Source organism: Manis pentadactyla, chromosome 7 (assembly GCF_030020395.1).
Source record: "Manis pentadactyla isolate mManPen7 chromosome 7, mManPen7.hap1, whole genome shotgun sequence".
Classification (NCBI taxonomy): domain Eukaryota; kingdom Metazoa; phylum Chordata; class Mammalia; order Pholidota; family Manidae; genus Manis; species Manis pentadactyla.
Genome location: NC_080025.1, coordinates 10933468 through 10956297, shown reverse-complemented (window position 1 = coordinate 10956297; position 22830 = coordinate 10933468). Strand labels below are relative to the sequence as shown.

Sequence of the window (22830 nt, the reverse complement as noted above, 5' to 3'; positions counted from 1 at the left end):
ATCATAGCCTAATCGTATCATTATAATAGCATCCGCCTACATGAACTTTTAGGAAGCTAAAGGGAGAAAGAATAACCAAAAAAAAAAAAAAAAAAGAAGAAGGAGATGGGGAAGAGAGAATGAGGAAGAAGAATCAGGAGGAAGAGGAAGGGGAAGAGGAGAGATAATACAGAGTCTTGTTTGCCTTGTCTGACCACTCGTCTGAACCCTTCTGTGGGCCTGGGAGACGGGAGCGCAAAGTAGCCCAGGAGATTATGAAGCCAAGAAGCAGTTCTAAACTACTAGGTGTGTAACCAAAAGGTGGCAAGTAATCACTGCCTACTGCACTTTTTAGTTCTATGCCTTTATCCTCAGGAGTGAAAAACAATGTGAGTAGACAATTCCACGACTCGCAGCCTAGTCTGAGACTGCCTAAGGGACTATCGGCCCTGCTCTTCATCACCCGAGGTGGCGGTGAAGAGAAGCTGAGCCGTCTCTGCAAAGCCAACAGCAATATCAGGGACCTCGTGGGTACGCAAGAGGGAACAAATTCAAGACACTCAAGTGTTCAGGCTGTGCCAAAATTTAGTGAGGTCTAATGACTCATCAATTGCAAATTTCTTCTAAGCAGCATGTTGTAAAACTAGCCTGTCTCACTAGGATGCTACAAAAAATAATAATAATAATTATGGAAATGATTACAAAAAGGACAGAGTATCTCATAAAGAGTAACAGTACAAAACCTCAGTTGTACCCACTGTCTGATCTTTGGATCTGAAGTTCAGATCTAAGGTGCTTTCACAGATAGGTTTAAATGAGAGACCGCCTCAGGAAACTGGAGCTGGTACCACACATGCCCAAAGGGCTCCGAGCTGCTGTCGCCATCCACGTGAGGTGGCTCTTCAGGGTTAAGGAGGGTGCTGACTGACACGCGCTGAAGGCTGTGCCCTGCAGAGTGCATACAGGCAGGGCCTCTGTGAACACGTTCCCAGTCACGTACCGCCACACTGAAGAGCCCAGAGCAAGAATTAGGAAGCCCTCAGGAACTGAGTAGCCCTAATGTGCCAGCTGATCACCTTGAAGGATAAGATTCTCAAGGGTTGTTTGAACTCCACACCTAAACTCTTGAAGCTGCGGTTGGCCCCAGAGAACTAGGGATTATTCTCTTCACCAATGAGGAGCAGAGGGAAGAAGCCAGTGAAGCACGTTAAATCAGAAATAATGTAAGGGAGCTGAGATAGCAGTTTCAGAGAAAGGCAAGTAGGGGAAGCAGGAAGGGCTATCGACCTTGGAGAACTAGAGGCTGTGTCAAACTGGAGCAGTTCTGTAACACAGGAGGTAAGACAAGCCAGTACAGGCCAGGATCAAGTGGAGGGCCTGGTGGGGCAGGAGGCGGTGAGCATCTTAATAATCACCTCAAAGGCCATGCATTCAAGTTTGCTCTTGTAAGCTGGTCAGTTGGTCCAATTTAATGAACCAGAAATAAAGCAGATAGCAAAACACAAATGCATTAACAGTTTACTTTGAGCAGATTCTAATGCAGTGTCCAGTCAGGGTCACAGAAGCAAGGGTGCATACTGAAAGGTGAGGAGAAGGGCAGTTCTCAGTCTTGACATCTGGTTCTAAAGCAGTGATAGGACAGGATAAGCAAAAGGTAGTTTTTCATGCATTTCTATTACTGTCTCCTCCTTTTTCCTTCATGATGCCTCTTGTTCTTTCTTACATAATGTTGAAGTTTTCAAATGGTGCTTCCCTTGAATGTCTTCCTGTCACATTATGCATTCTTGTAGTCATAGACATTGTTGTATTCCGGCAAGGCACAAACCACAGGTCCTATTTTGCAATTTTTAGTTGGACTTCTACACATTTCTGGGCTCTGATTCTGTGCCAAAGGACCACGGCACAGTCAAGGCTGGTCTGAGGTGCTTATTTTGCATTTTGGCTTCCCAACATCACTCCATGCTGCAGCACAGACTGCGTGACCTTCAAGCCTTTATTCCACTAACTTCCAGCTCTCCTTATGCCAAAGCCACAGATCATTGCTTTGTTGGATATTACCTTTATGCAAGAGCAAAGAGGAAAACCCAAGCACCATAAGTAACTTGGCCTGCACACTCCACAGTGATATTCCATAGGCTGCAGTTTCTGTGCCAACTGACTTCTAACAGGAGTACTTATGTTTAGTTCCCCGCCACTTAGGTCAATGGAATCAGGCGTTGCCAGTGCCCGCAGCACTGAGCACTGACAGCATGAGTATTCCATGCATGCATGTCTGCCAGCCAGCATGGGTGAAGCCCAAGTTCAATGTATAGACAAGGCCACCTCTGCTCTGCTCCAGTTCTACAGAAGCCACACACAGCAGACTTGTATTTCTGTTAAGGGCTTCAGTTTTCCATCATCTATTTTTTATTGCACTGATACAAAACCAACTGCAGCAAATGCAGGGTATTGTTTCTGGCCTGTGTTATTACGATGCTGAGTTGCCGTTCCTAGGAAGCAGAGTCACTGTACTGGGTTCTGACATTTACCATGGGAGACTCGGTTCAACAAAATGTAAGTGTTTTGAGATGCTTGACATTTTCAAAATGTAAATAACTACTTCCCCATGCATGAGGGGGAAAGGGCCATGTGACAATAAGGTGGGATAGGGATGGAAATGTTATTTGGTACAGTTTGTGGCAGGATGACAATGGGTTGAAAAGATGCAAAGCAATTTGCTATATCCTCCAGTTTCCAGTCTATCGTGAGTGTTTGAGAAAAACTTGTTTTCTTCTCAAGCAACTTTGTGACATTTCAGCATCATAGTGTCATGTGCTTTTTCTGAAATGTTGGTATGTCCTCAATCTTTATGTGCTCTCCAAATATAAAAAGCTTGCATTTACATTTTAAAGAGTGGCAAAGATTAGCAAACCAGAAAGTTGAGAGGGAACCCTTTATAAAGGACTGTTTCCCCTTCCCTCTATCTTGAGCACACACACACACACACCTTCACACACTAATGAACAGAGAGATTTTAAAAATTAACCAGCTAACTAGCAATAACATTATATGTCAACTTAGAATTCTTTTTGCCTCTGATAGATTTACTTACAGTGATTCGTTAAATATCAGTAAGAAATCAGTTGCCCAACATTAAGCTTTTAAATCTGTAGTGTATTTTACCAGATCATTAGTGGTTTTTTGAGAGTTAATGCCACATAATTTATTTCTCTATGAATATTGATCACATTTTAGGTGTATGGCTATTGCTTTTTCAAGCATGTTTTGTTCTGTCCTATTTTCTAGACTCTGAGACTATTCTGCTTTTTGACTTTGTGAATATAATTTCTGCTTTTAGCTAGTAAAAAAGAAAACACCAAACCAACTAATAAAATAGAATTGCCATCTTTCGGTGTTCCTCTGTGTCTGTGCTTTACCTAACAGCAAGATCAACAGGACTTCAGAAAGGAAAACAAGTCAGCTCTGGGCTACATTATTCACTTTCTATTAAACTTGACAGCTAATTTGCAAGTTCACACTTTTTAATGCTAGAGTTCCTCAAACCCTGACAGCTGAACCTTTCTAACTCCAGCTATAAAATATGCAAATTGAGAATGGAACCCAGAGGGTTCCCTTCAGGGGTATCTGTTCCAAATAATATTTTGGTTCAAAGACAGAAATCAATTCTTATTTAATGCTTTCTAGTAAAAGAGAATAGAATGAGGTCAGTGAGAGAAAAAGTAGTATTGACAGTGTTATAACCCAAGCCTGAACTTCCCACTGGAGTCACAAAAGGAATTCAAAGACCAAATATTTAATCAAAATGAATTTGACAAAATCATATTAAGTACGGATCCTTCCTTAGACCCGCTGGTAGAATGCTTCAGATGCTTTTGCTACATAAAGCGATGTTTAATCTGATAGAGCAAATGGCATTTTTATACCCCAGAAAAAAATTATTTTTTCTTTGAAAAGAAGAAATCCTGGACATGTAGCCAGATATGGGAAACAGTATTTAAAGGGTAACATTTTTTGGCATGAAATAGAAAGAAGAGAGTTTTTTATGAAACACTTGGCAGGACAGAAAGCTTAAAAATATTTCTAGACTCATCCAGTTGCAAAACCACCCAGAATGTTTTGCTTTTTGTGTTGGGAAGAAGGACAAACCTTGGGCTGGGACTGGCCTATGAGTCCCCTCACTTCTTTTCTCCTGACAGAGATCGGTTAAATTAACGAAACTCCTGTTGGGATGCCCAGCCTGTCATCTGTTCTGCACAAAAATGAAACACATGGCATTCTAAGGAAGAACTTAAGAGCAGCCAATTTCTCAGAAAATATTTGAATGGCCCTTGGAGGTTAACAGTACAATCATTTACCAAAAAAACTGCTTCAAATGTGGATAATGTCTTCTTCTAAGGGCAGCAAAGTATGCGTCTGCGAAACGCTGCACGTAAACAAGCTGCTTGGGCTCAGTCAGAAGTGTAGGCAGATGCTGGAGAAGAAGACAGAGAAGTCACAGAAATGTTCTGTTATCGTTGCTTTTTAATTCTCTAGCTTCTTTCTCTCAATGTGTTTCGTCTTCTGGTGTGTTACGGTTCATAAAGCAGCTTCACTGAGATGAACTATCAAACTAGTTTGTCTAAGTGGAAAGGTTTGTTTATTGAAAGGAACCTTCACTGTGTTACTAGATTTTGCTAAAATTTTACCTCAGAGTTCGACAGGAGGCCTAGGTCTGTAGACAGTAAACAGAACATGATTTTGTGGAGATTTTGCTTTATCTACAGGGAAGTGCTTTACTTTCTCACACCTGCCCTCCCGCTAGTAAAATCCTCGCAAAGGCTCCTACCTTCTCCCACGTGGGGTGACACCGCACACACCTATGCTTCCCACCCACGCTTCACAATCAGGCCCCCCAAATGATAAGCAGTCTTACAGACCATCTACTTTTTTGAAGACACATGTTTTGATGTTTTTTTTTAAAGGACAGAATTCCCCTCTTCTCTGAACCCTCAAATTCCTTTTTAAAAAATCTCCTATCTTTTGAATTGCACCTGTATTGTCAGCCCAGGTCTCCCCAGAGAGCGCAGTGCTGCTGGGAAAGGTCAGTTCCTCAGGGAGCACACAGAGCCTTGACTCTGACTGAGGAAGGAGGGGCCCCCCCGGGTCTGGTGACCCCCGCTGTCCTCCCCCGCCTCCCTCTCCCCTCCAGCCAGCAGCACTGACAGCTGCTGCTCTATGTACCCCCAAACGTCTTTAAAGACCCAAACCTAGCCTTGAAACAGTGAAAACTCTCAGTATAAATGACAAGTCCAAATAATCACTGGAAAGCCAGTTTCTCCTTCTTTCTTGCCCTGAGAAACAGGGAAAGAAGCAGTACTTTTAAAGCACTTACTGAGAAAAGAGGATTGTGGGTGAGCTCCATGCCAGCGAACGTTGCCAGTTCTCACCTTGGTTACTATTCTTCAGTAAAGGAGGTTAGAAGCTCAGATTCATGGGTGTTGCTAAGAGCAACCCAGAACTCAGACATTTTTAGGATGCTTTAGTGGACTTGCTGACTTGGAGTGCACGTGTCAGTGATGGGGGGCGGAGGGAGAAATTAGGCCAGTAAGTATGGTATCGTGCAGTGCAGCAGATCAGGCTTTCTGGGAGGGAAGCCCTTCCATTTATCTCAATGTGGACTATCAGTTCCTGATTCCAAGTCACCACTAAGTGAGCTGCTGTGTGGATGGCCCTTCTTCCCTCTGCAGTAGTGGTGGGATGAGCAGGTGGCAGACACGAATGAATGAATGAATCCAGAACACAGTCCTGGAGCACCTTGGGTTGAGCAGGTTGTGTGGGAGCAGCATGACTGAAGGAGGCAACTGTGGAGATAGATGGGGGCTAGGTGTTACCCACAGCACTTTGTCTGAAGGCTCATTTTCAGATTGTTACACTAGATAAACGGAGAGGAATGCTGTGACCATTGTACGTCAGCGGCCTCCACCTCTCCCTGCAGCTCACCTTCCCTTCCTACTGTCTCCTGAGTCCTAAGCTACTCAGTAACCCCCACTAGATCCACTTCCCTTATGAACAGCCTGCTTCCTTTCCCAGGGCACTTGCAGACCAGGGAAGACTGTTGTAGGGAGGAAAAATAATTTCCCCCCTACCCTTCTGAGTTCTCAGCTGAGATTGCTGTAATAAACAGCAGGTTGACAAGAGAAAAACGAGTTTGTCAACTGGCTTTCTTGTGTACTCATGGGAGACAGCAGAAAAAAGCATAAATCCCTCAAATGGCTCGGAACACCATCCTCCTAGGAAAAATGGGGGAGGGATGCAGGCCTCTTAGGTGAGAGGAAGCAATTTTTAGGAAGAATGGTTGGGAGGTGTGGCAGTCTGTAACAGTGCGTCTGGGTGTGGTGTTGATTTCCAGTTTCCTCCCCTGTGACAAGAGTTGCTCTTTCCTGGTTTATGAAACTCCCAGGAAGAGGATCTATGACAAGTGAGTTGAGGATCAACCTTTAATGAGATAAGAGGGACAGAGAAAGCCTCTCCCACTTTTGATGTTTTTCAAGTACAGCCCAAAATAACCAACATGCAGTATATTAATGGGGTGGCATATCCTGAACTCCTAACATCATATTTTGGAGTGGCACATTCTGCTTCCCTTCACTTTTAAATGAAAACATCGATTTGCTACTTGTTTAAATCCTATGATTGCCTTAGATGCAAAGCATACTTTTCTTTTTTTTAGTTTAGTGCAAGCCCAGACTTGCAGTACAACACTTGCATGAAGATGGGTGATTTTTGAGGCTAACACAACCACAAAGTTTACTGAGATTGCTTCTTCCTTCGTTCAGTATCCAACCATCAAGAAGCCATGATGAGGCAAATAATCTAGGACTATATCATACAGGGTCACTCTGAGTGCAGTCTGAGCACTTACATTCAAACCAGGCTGCCTGTGTGGGAGACAGGAACCCAAGATTTAGACCTGGGTAACCTGGCACATGTCAGTGGCCCCACCCTGTACATTATTGGGAGAATTACCTGCATTAATATCTTGGAAAAGACCCTGACACACAGGAAGCACTGGCAAGTGTTGGCTGCAATAAATCCTCTAATTGTGTTGCTGGCAATCAGCAATATTAGGACTGTACAGGAAATTAAATTCAAACATTTTCTGGGGTATTTGTTAATTGCAACTGTTGAATAAGCTGACCTTCATCAAGGCACATGCACAGAATTTTAATTAACTATAGGGAAACGATTTATTTTTATCCATTGTAGACAAAGGGGTCAAAAGCACACCCACACACAAATATTCAAATGATATAGTCCAAGACTGGCAACTGAACTAAAGTTTAACATAGATATTATTTATAAACAGGTAGTTTAAACAGAAAGAAGATTTGAGGGGACTTGGAGGGAGTACGAAAGTATGTGTGCAGTTTACTTTTTTTCTTTCTTGTCAGAATAGCTCCGTTTAGGAAACAAGCTCTCTTCCCAGATTGGCAGATATCTGCAAATAGTATTTTGCCCTGAAAGGAAAAAACAGCTTACTATGATTCATCTGAAGCAAATCTCCTAGGATTTCAAAATGGAGTATTTATTGCTTGCAGAGGATTGATTTATCTGCAGAAATAGGTACTGCTTCCCACCAGAAAATCAGGGCCATCCCTTGAAATAGGTTGATTAGGCAATGACTTCATGAAGGGATATGAGGACCCCGACAAGTTCCCTCTGGTCCCAAGTACCTCCCCACCTCCCATGACCCTCACTTCCTATCTGGGTCTGAAATTCCAGCTCACAGGGTCCATCCTGTGTTTAGAAAACACAAATAATGTGCTTAAAATATCTTATAATTCATCTGAGAAAGGAGAGTGTAGTCAACTTCTGTTAGCATATGTTAGAGTCTTAAATGTTCAGATCAGCTCCTGCACACTTTTAAAGTTGCACAGAGCAGTTGCCCCTGAGAGGTGCTTTTCAACCAGTGAAGTCTGGGCAACAGAAATTTGAATTGTACAGAGAGAAAGGATGAGGAGCTGGTGTGCTGACCAAGGAAAGACTGTCTGAGGAGGGGGGCACACAGGGGCTGCGTGCACAGCGGCTCTGCGTGCAGAGCAGACGGCAGAGCACTGTGTGGGGTGGGGGTGAGAACCTCCCGGAGGGCTGGCGTTACTCGAAGGCAAATGGGTTTAGCAGCCTCTTCCCCGTTATGTCTCCCTCCTGTCCTGTCCTGCTCCAAGCAGATTTAGAAAGGACTAGAAAAGCAAAGAGGAGACTGGAGTAGCAGGTATAAAGTATATATTAACACTATGTTCTCAGCTATACTGTGAACTTCCATCCTATTAAAATGTTCATCAGTGGGAATGAAGCTTTGCTGGAAAAAAATTTGTTTTAAATCAAGGGGCAAGGAACACAGATATGAATCAGCAAAAGAAATCAAGGCTGCCCACGTCACAGACTGTTTCACCCCCACCTAAGGCCAACCCTGAGTAAAACGGCCCCGATTTACCCTCGTCCGTAAATGTTGGTGACTAATTGTGGTACATGATAAATATATTATGTAAAAAAGACTAAAAATAATGACAAATACTTGCACAGTTTCCTTTTCACAGTTATTTTTTCTTCCTCTGATTTCCCCACTCTGGGGAGAAGGGTTATCAAACTTTGTAAAGAAAAAAGTATATAATGATAAATTTCAGTTTTTCTCAGTTGATTTCAGTGTTATTTTGGTTGTTTTGTGATCACGGGGCAGAGCCCACCCACCTATTTATTGTAACGTTTCTTTTCTAGAGCCAGAATAGGACAGAGTCATATACCATTCTGATCTGGGTGCATTTCTTCAGAAGGTACGCTGTCCTCACGGGAACCGCGGCTGCCTGGGCTTGGGGCTGACGAGGCCAGGAGGAATCGATGTGTGTGTTTTAACCAAAAGATCTCTCCGTGTAGAGAGGGAGATAAAATGATGGGCACCAAAGAATATGGGTACACTCTGACCCCTCCTTGACGTTCCATTTCTGTTATGTTCCCAGCAGAATTTTTTGTCTTGAAATTCTGCACAGACAGCCTTGACTTAAGCGGAGTGGGGCAATCAGAGCAAGCGAGGCAAGCAAGGAGAAAGGGATGTCAAGATGGTGTGATTTTTTTGCAGATTGCTTGTTTTGGAATTCTTCACTTTGCCTTGCTTCACAATGGAATCTTTTGCTGGGGGTCTTAGGAATTCTGTGAGGAAACAATAACTGAGTCCCCGCCTCATCCTCAAACTCCTGCCTTCTTCCTGCTTGGCAGTTACAGCAGCTGCCTCTTGCTGGCTGACTCTCCGCAGGGCACAGGGAATGCTCTCAGCACCACGCACACCTGGCCGCAGGGCCTGTACGGCCCCCCACACCTGTGATGCATTTTCCCTGGCCCTGCGGCTGCCTCCACCGGCTCTGGTGGGAGAAGGCATCACTGCCTCCGGCCCTTCAGCTAGCTGGGTTACTTCAGCCACTGAGTCAAAGCACACCTTTCAGTCCCCAGGCTCAGCGCTCGCCCCGCCCACTCTGCAGGGGCCACGGAGGGCCAGGGCCTACTGCGTCAGGCTATTGCCGAGGCCAGAGCGCAGAGAACTAATCTCGCCCACTCTCGCCCAGGCACTTTGATCTCCCTGAGAAATCATGAACTACTAAAGCCCTGGAAAATTATCTACAAGAACTTTAAGACTGCAACTTGCTTTTCCCCAAGTACTGTGACCGTCCTTGTCATAGATGACTCTTTTGATATCCTTTCTGTCACACTTCAATGCCCTTCCTATCCACACACAACATTAAGATTATCCTCCAAGAGGATGAATTTTTCTAAAGCTTGAGTGTCCCCTTGACTGTTCTGATTTTGGAGAACTAAAGAATGTCCCGGTGTTACATATTCCCAAGCAAACAATTTATAAGATCACCAATCTCTATTGCGCTTTCCATTTTCTACTGATACAGTACTTTTAGAAGGAGAATTTTTACTTCCTCAACTGTAAATTGGGTTTTAACTGTGTATATTCCTCAAGAAAGGGTATCAGATATCCAGGCACAGATATCAGATTGTGGAATTTATTATCCACAATCTACAATAATAACCTGTGATACTTTTAGCCCTCCATATGCACACTGGCATACTTATATATCTAGAAAGACACAGACACAGAGGCAGAATGAGAGAGAGTCTCTGTACCAGACTTTGAATAACAGAATCATACTGAATATATAAATACCAAGAGGCTTAGTTAGGTATGACAGTGCAAAATTTGAACTATGACATTTAATAAATATTTTGATAAGTAGATACAAGAGAAAGTGATTTTTGAGGTGGTTATTTTGCATTATGCTACATTTAAAGCCAAATGAAATTCCTCATTGGCATTAACCATCTGAGTTGTTTTCTATTTGTAGGAATGTTTTATTCTCAGTTCCAGCTCCTCCAGTATTGGGCCATTACGAGTCTCTGCATACAAATCTGTCCAGATGAGACTATATACTGAAGCAGCTCTATGTGTCATAGGTGAAGGAAAGAATTTGAATTAACCGCTGGGAGCTTTTTAAAAAAGTAATTAAAAGAGCAGGATATTTATCCATGAGAAAAAGATGTAAAACAGTGAGTAGCATAAGTCATTTGTTCCTTAATAGAAGGAAACTACCTGTTCAGTAGGTTTCCATAGGAAAAACACTCAGGAAGCAGATAATATCAATTTTTTAAGGTATATCCACATAATATTGTATCAGTCACCATGGAATTTGAGTAGAACACCGATCTTTCAGGATAAAACCCCCTCCAGGTTCCACAAAGGCTGATGCTGTTCACCTGTTCTAGTGGGCAAGCCAAGCACCTAGGTACCCAGCTCCAAATGTAAGGCTGCATTTAAAGTGTGGATCTCTTCAAGTCCGTGATTCCTGGGGCAGGGCCCTGAGCTGAGCCAACCTCGTGGTCCAGCTCCGAGAGGGCCGGCTGCAAACTCACTGCCACCTGGCTCTCCTCCCAAAGGCCTGAGCAGTTAGCATGAGGAAGCTCTGCCCTTTCTTGGGGGAACTAAAAAGAGACTCACTCAAGGACTTCTTGTCAGAAATTCTGAGTCATCAGTCTTCTATTAAAATTCATTGAATGCATATGTTGCCTTTATTTTTGAAGATTCGTTAAGTGCTGAAACAAGACTTAGTAAGATTTCTCTGTTGTCCTGACAGTGTGCCCGTGAGTGGGAGAATGCATGTTTCAAGGAAGAGAAAAGGAGGTAGTTTTTGCAAAAATTCAACCCACCCTCGAGATGATAAAATGAATGTTGGGGAGTGTTTCTCTCTTGCTTTTTTTTTTTTTTTAATTCATAGTAACCTTTTTAAAAGCAAACACAAAATCAGAATTATACTGTCTGTATTGATTTGCATCTTGCACTTTTACTTCATTGTTTTGAGGATATTTTTCCATATTATTAAGTATCCTTTGAAAATGTAAATTCATTGGCTGCACAGCAAACTGCACACTAAGTAAATGCCACACACTCCAATGATGGAATATTAAAATTTTACATCTCCTAATGTTAAAGGAGCCAGAAATTCTCCTGCATTGGTGGTGTATTTTTCTCAGTTCCCTGAAAAAAAATTATGTAAGCTATACTATACAGGAAATGTTAAGGTTTTTTTTTTTTTCCTACAAAGTAGATCATGGTAATTCTAAAATTGGGCAGAACCATCTGGAATGTGAGTCATTAGACTAAGAAAGAAGAAAGAGAGAAAAGTAAGAAAATGCCTTCCCAGGAAAGAAGATCTGCATTATTCTTTGTATGTCACAGGCTGGAAACTAGGGATCTGAGCAAACATTAGACTGGATGACTTTGTAGAATTAACTGACCCTGAGTATTCATAATTTGTGTGGGTACAGAACTGCATCCATCAATTGGCCATAGTGAGGGATGTTCTCCCCAAATCAGTTTAACATAAGAATGGGATGGAGAGAGAAGGCTCTCAGCATCTATTTCTGCTCTTTACTTACTCAGAAAATGGAAAACAAAAGAAAATTCAGAAAAAAGTCCTGTCTATAGGCCTTCACAGTCTTCTGTAAGAGTAGAGATTTGCTCAGCCAGAGAGAGAGAGATGGTAAAAAGTCAGTGAAGAACCTAAAACCCTTTGTTTATCAAGGATACAGACTTAAAAATTTTTACCAGCTTTGTCCTGAACAAGAATTTTACTTATTTAATACCAGTATAAGAAAATAAAGGAGAGTAGAAAATAAAGGAGCAGCTTCTATGAACCAGAACTATGGCCTTCCTGTAAGAAGATAATTACCAGTCACAGAATTCTTATCATATGTTATTCCCTACTCTAAGCACTTTACATATATTATTTAATCCTCACACAACCAGTGGTAAATAGATATCGCCATCCCATTTTACAGCAGAGGAAGGAAGGTCTGGAGGACTGACTTCATTCTTTCTTCCTCTTCATTATTCATGTATTTGGCTCCTAATGAATGGCCAGGATGGTTTGAGTGCTGAAGAAACTGTTAGGGAGAGGGTCACCCTCCCCGCCTCCCTAAGGAGCAGACGGGACTCACAGCCGGGATTTGCACTGGTTGCCAGTCTTCAAGGCACTGATCTCAACACTAACAGTATGATTTAATGAGACCTTACAGATGAATAAATAGCTTTTGCATCTTAATTTATTTTCTTTCTGATTTGAGAAACACCACGAATTAGGAATTAAAAGAATTTGTGCTGTTTTACATCTTTCGTGATGTCTAGGTGAAGGCAGAAGGCATTTGAGTAACCAAATATAGAAATAAGGCCCTGTGGTTTGCTACTTCACCAAAAATAGTCTTATCGAACCTTCAAGGAAGAGAAAAGAATGCTTACAGGGTAGAGGCAGTGAAAGAAGCATGCACTAGTATTTATCCAGAATACAAGATTCATCACAACTATCCGAGTTAGATGGACTGGCAAAGACAGAAATTTAGCAAAATATTTTCAAGTGATCCCCGGCTATGAACACAGCTTTCGGCAAGCCACGGGCCCTGATCAACTGCACAGCCAGGTGAAAACATTTACCTAGAACCAGAGCTTGGAACGTGGATTCCTGCAGTGGGTTTCTCTAGGGAATGAGTTGCCGGCATTACACTAGAGCTCCCGCTCTCCATTCTAGAAGAGACAGTCTGAGTCCTACTCCTGGGCTGGTGGAATGGGCCCACCGACCCAGAAAACAAGCACTTTGTTTTTGGAATAAAAATCTTTTTTTAATATTCTAACATCCACCAAAGAAAGTTAGTTATTCACCATAGCTTTACTAAAACTCAAATTAATGATTAAGAAATTGACATATATATTTCAAGTATTTTTTTTTCTTAATATCAGACTCCTGGTCAAGGACTGTATGACCAGGATGGGCTTAATGTTAAAAACCAATTATATTCCTGTGAGAGTTAGTCATCAAAGAAAGCATGTCTGGAGTAGATTCAAGGACAAACATTAACCAAAACAGTGAGTGAGGTGGTTTTATTTGGGTTCCGTTATGTTTCCTCAATAAGTTATTCCTCTTCTTTTGTCTTTCAATGTATGGCAAACCTGGTTTTATCAAAATAAAATAAGCCTAATCATGGGTCCTTAATTGGAAATCAAGTTTACTGGAGCTTAATGCTTAAATAACCTTGATAAATAAGGCTTGTTTCCTAATGAACACATTTATTTAAGAGCTTACTGAAATGCAGAGAATCTCTTCAGGCTTTTCTTTTTTTTAATGTAGGTATGATCTGAGAGAAGGCTTAATTTGGTACTCTGCTAACAAAATTGTTAATTTTTCATGTATTTCAAAAAATCAAAAGCACTGAAATAAATGAGATAGGCTCATTTAAAATGCCCTACATGAGAGTTTAATAAAGAACCAATCACTGAATTTACTAAAATCCTCCTGATTCCTTCTTGTATGTATTATTACTTTGATAGTAAGTTGTTAACACAATATGCTGACTCTGACATCTATTTAGTTAGCTGTAATTGTGATCATGTAAGTAATAGGATCATTACTGCAAATTGTGGACATTCCTCAAGAATCTGTCCACTTTTCAGAGGGGAAGAGAATTTGCTTTGATGAAGCTATTTCTATCACATCAGTGTTGACTGAAGTGAGTGACTCATTTAGTAACCATGGAAATAATGCCAAGGAAAATGAAGAGAGGAACATGTGTGCACACTTACAGATGCTGCTGTTTTTGTGAAAGCATCTGTTCTGGGGTCTAAATCTGTTAGAAGCATACTAACGTCTCTCAAACCAAACTCATTTGGTTTTGCTTTCCCTTCACACTTGTGTTGATTCTCTATAATAGCCTCAAGTAAATATAAAGCCAGGCAATTCAATCCTTCACTCACAGGACCCTATGTTCTTTCCAGAAATGTGTCTCATATTTAAAGATGCATGTCCAAATGTGCTAAAACAGACCCTCGTCCCAGACACATTTCTAATACTTCTATTTCTGAAATCTCTGGTCAATGTCCAGGCTCTCATGCTATGTTTATCTTTATGTTTATATTTATCTCTTTCTATTTTTCTGAAATCTATTTCTATAATTCTGATATATTAATATGTATGTAATTGTAAGACAAACAGTCCAAGAACAGAAAAGAACATTAGGAAAATACACAACCAATCTCCTTATTCATTCAGGCTAAGTCTAGTCAAGTTTAAAAAAACATATATATATATATACATATATATTTCCTTATGTCTCTTTAAATGGGGTTTCCAAAACTATCATCAGGTTGGTCTAAGTAGCACAGACCTCCTATCAAGTAAGTTTTGTGAGATTAAGTATCTTTGGGGATAGATCTTTTTAAAAATGACCCATGAAAACTTTGGATATTTTTCTCTCTTTAAAGTCAAATTCTACTAATATGTTCCTTTGATATTCAGCAAGTATTTACTGAAAGCATATTATGTATAAGCACAATGAAGAGCATAAAAGTGAAGAAAGTATAGTTCTGCCTTCAAAAAAAATGAACACAAATTTCATAAATTAAGACAAGATGAAGTGGTGCCTACAAGGAACCACATTAGTTTGACTGAGAGCAAGAAATTTATGATGTTGGCACAGGGGCTACTCTGAGATGGGCATGATTTTAAGAGTAATTAGGAGTAATCCCAAAGGAAGAAACATAGCGAAAAAAAAAAAATGTGACTCCAAATCTTATCTGCCTTGCCACCCCAGTCACATGCTTCTGGAAGACAGGGACTTGTTCTCATTATCTTGGCACCCCTAAGACCAAAATTATGTCTGACACGCAGTGGGTCCCCAGTTAAAATGTGCTGATTAAATGCAAATGAAGGCTAAAACATAAAATGTGCATAAAAAGGAGAAGCAACATGTGTACTTTGTCTAAAGAACAGAATATGAAAAGGGAAATGGAGTATAATGTCTTGAAAGTTAGGTTGGGGACATATTGTGCTGGGCTTGACTTGAAATTTATTAATAGACAGTGCAAAGTCACGGTTCCTTTTCAAAAGACTGAGCTTGCAACAACTGCACCATATAATCAAAAGAGAAAGAGAAAGATTTGAGAGGGAGAGAGACTCGAGGGATTGAGTGGGGAGGACTAGAGACAGGAAACCTAACTAATACATTATTGTGATAACTTATTTGACAAAATGAAATTAAAATGACTGAAGCGATGCACCTGAAATTAATAGCAGTAGTTACAACAAAAACCATTTTAAAACCAACAATAGCTAATATTTAATGACCAAAGCTATGTCCAAGTACAAAGGCAGAATTTTGATTAATTACCTTTGGGACTCTTACCACAAAGTTTTAATTCACAGGTTTATAGGTGAGGAAATTAAGATTTGGAGAGATAAAGTGACTTCCTCAAGGAAGCTCTGCTAGAAGCTCTATTAGGATGTTATATTTTGTGTTATCTTCTGGAATTGAGTTCTAAGTGGTAGGTGCCAGAAATCCACATTTAGAAGTTTTGTCAAATGCAGCTTCTCCTTTGAATACAAATTATTAGCCAGAATATCCAGCATCAGTGGTGGTAATTCCACACTAGAATCTCTACAGCATGGTGCATGTTGCAGGATTAATTCCCACCCTTTTGACACTACTAGATTACAGCAGGTTATGATGATTCGTAGCTGTTGACCCACAAAAGACTGAAGTTCATTGTAAATATTAACAGAAGAATGCTCAAAAACAGATGTCTAAATCTTTTTATGGAACTAGTCAAAGATTTACTGTAATTGCTTTTAAAAAAAGCTCGTTAAAATATAAACTGGTAACAATCTTCTAAATGATTCATTTTTTAAAAACATGTACTGAGCATGTAAGATGTGCAAGGTGCTGAACTCGATGCAATGAGAGATGTAAGAAAGAAGGGTGAGAAAGAAATTAATCTCACACATACAGTGAGAGAAACAGACAGAGAGGAAGAAAATAGGTATTCTAGTATTGTGTAAGGAAAGTGTTTTGAAAACACAAAAGAGTAATTACAGTCAATACATTAGACATAAGAACAAGCTGCTTTGAGAGTCTCCTTTTCTGAGGCCTTAAGGAATGCATGTATGATTTCAGAGATTTCAAGTCTGCAAACACTCCAGAAATCACTGCTGGGGATGGATGACTAGCTCCTTCTGGGAGCTACACACCATTAATTAGCTGCACCTTTTTCACTTTTTTTCCACTTACTGTGCATGAAAATACCCCCAAGTATTCAATCAAAACACACACAAGTCATGCCCACACAGCTTAAAATCTAAATTTATGGTGTCCTTTTTTTTCCCCCCTAAAACACCCAAGCATCCTCAAAAACAGCCAAAGAGGCTATATGTAAGTCGAGAAACTCTTTGGAACACTGCTAACTCTATTTGGATGTTGAAACAATCAAAGGCTAATTTGAATCCCCCTGGAACTACTTCTTGCTGTCCAATTGTAAAGAAATTAGTATATGGAATAGAGGAGCGAAATTACCAGAGTATCAGGGGCTAATAAGTAGATGACAAAAACCCTGAAAACTCTTACATTTTGCATATCTGCCCTTTGTGTACATGGCATACCAAGAAAAGTTTAAAGTAAGTAAAGTGACTGAAATTACGTAGCGGCAAGGCCACCTCGATCTGGATTAATACACTGCAACTGCCCACTCCTCATCCTCATGAACCTAGGACGTGATGTTCACTGAAGCTAGGCCCATGTCCTGCTCTGTGACTATGAATAATACCGTTTCTTCCTCTGCTGTACAGAGATGACTGAATTAGAAAGCTTCATGAAAAAGCTACTGAAAAAGATGCATCACAAAACTCCAAAAAGCTATACATAATATTTCCAGTGTGGATAAGACACATTCCCTACCCCAAGCCCCTGAATTCTGTATGCCTCAACAAACATGGGAAATCATTCCAAGGAAATGAATACAGCAAGAGTAGTGCTGGAAGCAAACAGCGTCTCCAACCTTTTTATGGGTATTCGGCACATCCTGTACTGGTGTACTAGATCTTTGGTTTTCCTCCTGGCTTCCCTTCCCTTAAAGGCTCACAGCTATTTTCTCATGATCCTCACAGAGACAGATTGCTCTGGTAACACATATTGCTTAGGTTTAAGCTTATCAAAACATACCTTGTTCTGTGCGATCCATACTTTAAACTAAATTGGTGCTTATTCTCCAAAAATATAGGATCGTTTTCAAAGTTTGTAAGGGAGATGGAGCAAAGAGAGTCCTTTTCTCTGTGTTTTCAGCTGCTACAGCAAGAAGGCATCTGTGTTATTTCAGGTGCTCGCTTTTAGGGCCAAAGTTGTGCCCAAAATACAATATACCTTTAAGTGGCTCTGAGATTGAGCATCTCATTCCTCAGATGCTTTCTTTCCCCCCCTGTGATGATGTGAATTCAGCTTTGGCCCACTTCAGCTACTGAACAAATCATATTATGCTAAATCTTAGTAAACTGGTTATTTTCCTGGCACTTTGGGTGCCCATGGTGGATAGGGTTTTGGGTAACAGTAAAGGAATGTTAAGAAAAGTTCAGGTGCTTCTGGTTAATAAATATTTACTATCAACAGCATTATCAGTGTTTCAGCCTTTAATTAAAGGAACAAGGAAACAAAGGTCACTTGAAACAGGAATGAAGGAAAAGGACCCTTACGTTTTCTTCCAGCCCTGTTCTTGCAACACGTTTTTTTCAAACTTCTATCGCAGAATAACTAACGATCCATTCCTGATTATTTTTTACCACCAATCTCATGCCATAAACAAATTCACTGTGGAGTACCATTCTGCAAAGCTTTAAGTGATATTCAGGATTTTCACACCTCTAAAAATATCCAAAAGGTAGCATAGTTGCTTCATGTTAAACTCTATTAGAGTAAATTGCAGAAACAGTTTTTCAGATAATGCCACTTTCTAATTAAATATCCACATGAATAATAATAGTAATAATTTTCAATAAAAAATAATTGCTCACATATGATTAGGATTAAAAAAATGTTTTGAGGTCCAAAGAACTAGGAATTCTACTCTTTTATTAGAGTTTCATGGATGTCTTTTTATTTTCCTAACAACAAAACTCAGAAAGCAACACATATATCCCTGATATCATTCTCCAGAAAGATAGATAAAGCTGATACATGATCCCGGCTGTCACATCCTGCCCGTCCCCCTTACCCCCAGTGACAACAATCTCCTTTTCATTTATTTCTTACAGATTATTCTGAAGGGCCATTGGTTCTAACATCGTTACAGAATTCATGGCCCTTTAACGGGAACCACTGGTGTTCATTTCTGTAATGACTTGGGGCTTAAATTACCCTTTTGGCTAAATCTAAAAGAACTTCTCATTTCTCTCCCTTACTACACTTTGTTACACATTGAGAAGGTTGTTTGGGAGAAAAGTTATAATGTCACATGATAGTTTTCTCTAAATTATTTTGAAGTTGAGCAACACAGGGCCTAATTATAAGGAACAAAAGTCTGTAATTTCTAGAAGACCAGTTCTCTGGAACAGTTGCCCTTCCTCCAGTGATTGAGCTCATTTCCTAAAACAGCCTTTGTTTGCCCCTTTTCTCCAATGCATGTGAAAACAGAAACCATTTTACTCTGCAGAAAGATCTGGATATTTTCTTCTCCTACTTTATGGTAAAATGTTTGGTTTCTTGGAAACTGTGGTCTAGAGTTCAGCTTCTGGTTATACCAAAAATATCTTTCTCCATAGTGTTTGGCTTTCCACTCCATTTGCATTTCACATTTGGATCAAAATCCCCATCGAAGGCGTCAAAGTGGGAAGGGGGACAGGACTTTCATTGGCTGCTCCAGAAAGTTTGGCTATGCAAGCTTCAAAGCGTTCACTGCTACCTGTTCTGTGTTCTTGCAGAAAGCTAGGGCAAAGATTCAATCACCAGGGTGATCTTGTCTATGAAGAGATAACAGATCTAATGTTTCTATCACACATAATGAGAGGGGGTAAAAGGAGGAATTTGGAAGTCAGTTTTCATTGCCATTTATTTTTTGTCCACAGTGAACTTTGTCCTAGATTGTCTCACACTAGCCTCTGAGTAGCCCCATGAGGTAGACCAATCAAGACCTTGACCATCATTCATAGTGCAAAGGTGAGAAAACAGAAGCCTAGGGAGACAGAGACACAGCTAGTAACATGGATAATGAGATGTTAGAGGCAAGGCTGGGGTCTGTTTTCTTTTTTCAGTTTTACTAACATGTAACTAACAAATAAAATTCTAAGATATTTAAAGTACATGGCATGATGATTTGATGTATGTATATGTAATGAAAGGATTCCCCCCCAGCTGTCACCTCACTTTTTTTTTTTTTTGGTGAGAACATTTAAATTCTACTTTCTAAGCAGATTTCAGAATCTAAGCTTTAAAGCCCTGGTTGGATGTCCCTTCAGCCCACACTGTCTCAGTCCAAGGCATAGATTTATCAATACCTTCACTACCAAAAAAAAGCAGTTTATTCTTTGGGATAATAATGTAAATAAATATCTTTCATAAATTGAGTGTATGCATTCTTCAGGTCTCAAAATCAAAGGCTAATAAACAAACAGCTTTCACATAGGCAGATTAGCAAGGTAGAATGACCCAGGTCCAGCCTCTTAGATACATGAAAGATTTTGCCTTTTTTTGCCAAGATATGTTTCTAAATTTTTTTTAGAAAATGTCCTGAAACCTTAACATTGTCCCATTTCTGCACTGCAAAGGCATAGGCATTGTATGCACAGCACATTATAAACCAGGTACAATACAACTTGATTCATTATTCGGTTATAGCAATCTTCTCACTTGTAAAGAAGTTTACATTATATGTGAATAATCAGAATCTACTGTTATAGTATCAACTCAGAAAAAATGAGAAATTTAAGACATTTTTCCAATTTATTTTATAAACCTCAGAATAAGTAATGTTGTTTCTTATAAGACATTCCATGGGTATTTTATTTTTATGATTCTTGGGTCTCTTAACTTTAAGATAATTTTTACTAGAAATGATCAGTAGGAAATAAATACTGGGTTTGAACTGCCTTACGGGGTTTTTAATTCCATCTTACTAAATATATCATGTTACTGTTTGTTGTGCCTAAGGCTGTTTCTGGAGGTAATGAATCACTTAGATGCCTTGGAAATTTCTCTTTAAATGTATTGTTACCATTAGTGATTAATAATGTCTGTCTGGAAACTTAGCAATTAAGTTTTATATTTAATTTACGCACTTGTTTCCAAATTGTTCATTTCAGGAATTCAATTAAACGCATGGCAATGTTAAAAATTAATACAGCTCTGTGCATGTCTTTTGAGTATTTCTATAACAAAGGCCCACTAAGACCTCTTTAGGTGCTAAAACACTGTGTTTAGCTTTGGGATAGAAGACCATGGAACATGAGGTACAGGTCTTGTCCTCAAGGAATTTATAGTCCAATGGAGAAGCATTCAAGGAAGGAAAGAAGAAAGGGAGGAAGGAAATAAGATTTTTGAAAGCTGTATAGGAGTTTTAGTGCCACAAGGAATATGTTTACTAGCCCACATTTTACTCAATCTGTGACAGAAGGAAAATAAGACAATCTAAAATTGGAAACTTTCTCCTTATAATTATAAGTAAGCATAAATTGAATGATATTATTGCAATTTGCTGGATTCCAACTGTGGTAGTCCATTCGCTGGGATAAAAGCTCAGTGCTGTTAAACCGATCCAAACCAATAAGCCTATAAAGGCTTAAATAAGAAAAGTCTATTGCCAGTTCATGCGGAGGTACATGCGGTGGTGCAGGGTGAGAAGCTCCATAGCTATCAAGGACCTAGGCTTCTTCCTCCACACTCAACACATGGCTTCCAGACCCCTACACCAGGCCTGCATTCCAGCCAGCAGCCAGGAGAAGACGGGAAAGCAGAAGGCCACAGCCTCTTGGAGGGTGCACCAGGTCCTCTTGCACTGCAGCTAAAAGCTGGTCACAAAGCAAGGGAAACTGAGAAACGTAGTCTTTGCCTGACTAAAGCCATGTGCCCAGCTAAAACTTCCTTTTTAAGGGAAGACAGAGAGATTGGGTGTAAGAGAACTAACCATCTCCTCCATGTGTAGTGACCATGCTAGAATCCCCTACTGTAGAGCTCAGCTGTTATGTAAGAGAAAAGAGTTTTCTTATCACATAGTACTAGGCTTTCATTTTCAGAACAGATTAGAAATGCATCTTGGATGATTTCAACAATCAAAGGAGGATTTCTCACCTTGTCAAGTGCTACTCATTTGCAGCAGAAAGCTAACACCTTATGCTAAGCTAGTCAGTGCCAAATCTAATTAATTAGATTAAGCTTGTCACTAAAATATCATGACAAATGTTCTTGAAACATGGTACCTTCTCCCTTTGCCTTTTTTTCCCCCCTCATCTGGTTTATTTACAATAAAAAAGTAGGTTGAGGGATGGAGTTGCAGAAACTGATCCTTATAACCGTGACTCTGCATATCACATAACTGATAACCAAAACCTATCTGAATTGTGTTAGAATACACTGCCCTGGCCTGGATCGCATTTAATAATTAATTACAGTGTATGGTTCACACTGGTTTGAGAGTCTCCACAAAAATAATAATGGCAAGTCTGTTAACATTTTCTCCAGGGAGCCTTCTCGTTTTAGTGCCGGAGCTGTGACCCATAGCTGCTGGTTCTCCAAAACAGAAAGACTGAATTTTCCTCTCTCATTTTTCTTGGTAACCTCTCTCTAAGAAAATGATTTGCCAGAGTAGTTCAAAAACGCACCATTTAACAACTCTACTACATGCCTTTCTTACACAATAGACAACAGACAAGCTGTTTTATTGAAAACCAGATACTATGTTAGAGTCATTGGGCAAACCTGCTATTTAATGGAATCTGGTAATCCATTTGTAGAGAGTATGACTCATTTGTAGAGCAAAAATTACACCTAACTGTTCCTTATTTATAACTCTGGGTTTCCACATGGCATATTTGCTTAGAGCTAACCTGCAAAGAAAATTAGCACTCTTATAAAGTTAGATAATAAAATTTTGAAAGTGTGGAGATGAAGAAAACAGGGTCTAAATGTCCGACTCCCATTTGCAAAGAGGAAACAGAAGTCCACAAAGATAGAAAAATTACCAAGGCCACCCACCCACCCACTTAGCAACAGAATCCTGAGTGGCCAGATCAAAGGGACACCTTCTGTTGCTTGACAGTCAGGACAACATGCCATGTAGGTGGAATAAATATAGACGTCCTTGTGCACGGGATCTGTTTACTGTGTGGCCAACCTTAGATAGCCTGGAACATATACACACTAAATGGTTGTGAATAAGGTGGTAATCAACAAGTAACAAGACAGGAGATTTAAGATCACTCAGCTTTCTCTCTGCTTCCTTGAACTTCTCCTACTTGGGTTGGT

At 40.1% G+C, this 22830-nt stretch overlaps 1 protein-coding gene across 3 annotated transcripts in view; it reads left to right on the top strand.

Moving 5' to 3' along the window:
- SORBS2 (sorbin and SH3 domain containing 2) overlaps window positions 1-22830 on the top strand; it is a 187947-nt gene that overhangs the window by 51035 nt on the left and 114082 nt on the right. The window contains exon 3 of one of the 3 annotated variants that reach the window (XM_036894238.2): window positions 8734-8789. The exons of the other annotated variants lie outside the window; for them this stretch is intronic. The gene's annotated coding sequence lies outside the window, so the exon portion shown is untranslated. The remainder of the gene's footprint in view (window positions 1-8733; window positions 8790-22830) is intronic. 3 annotated transcript variants of the gene reach the window in all.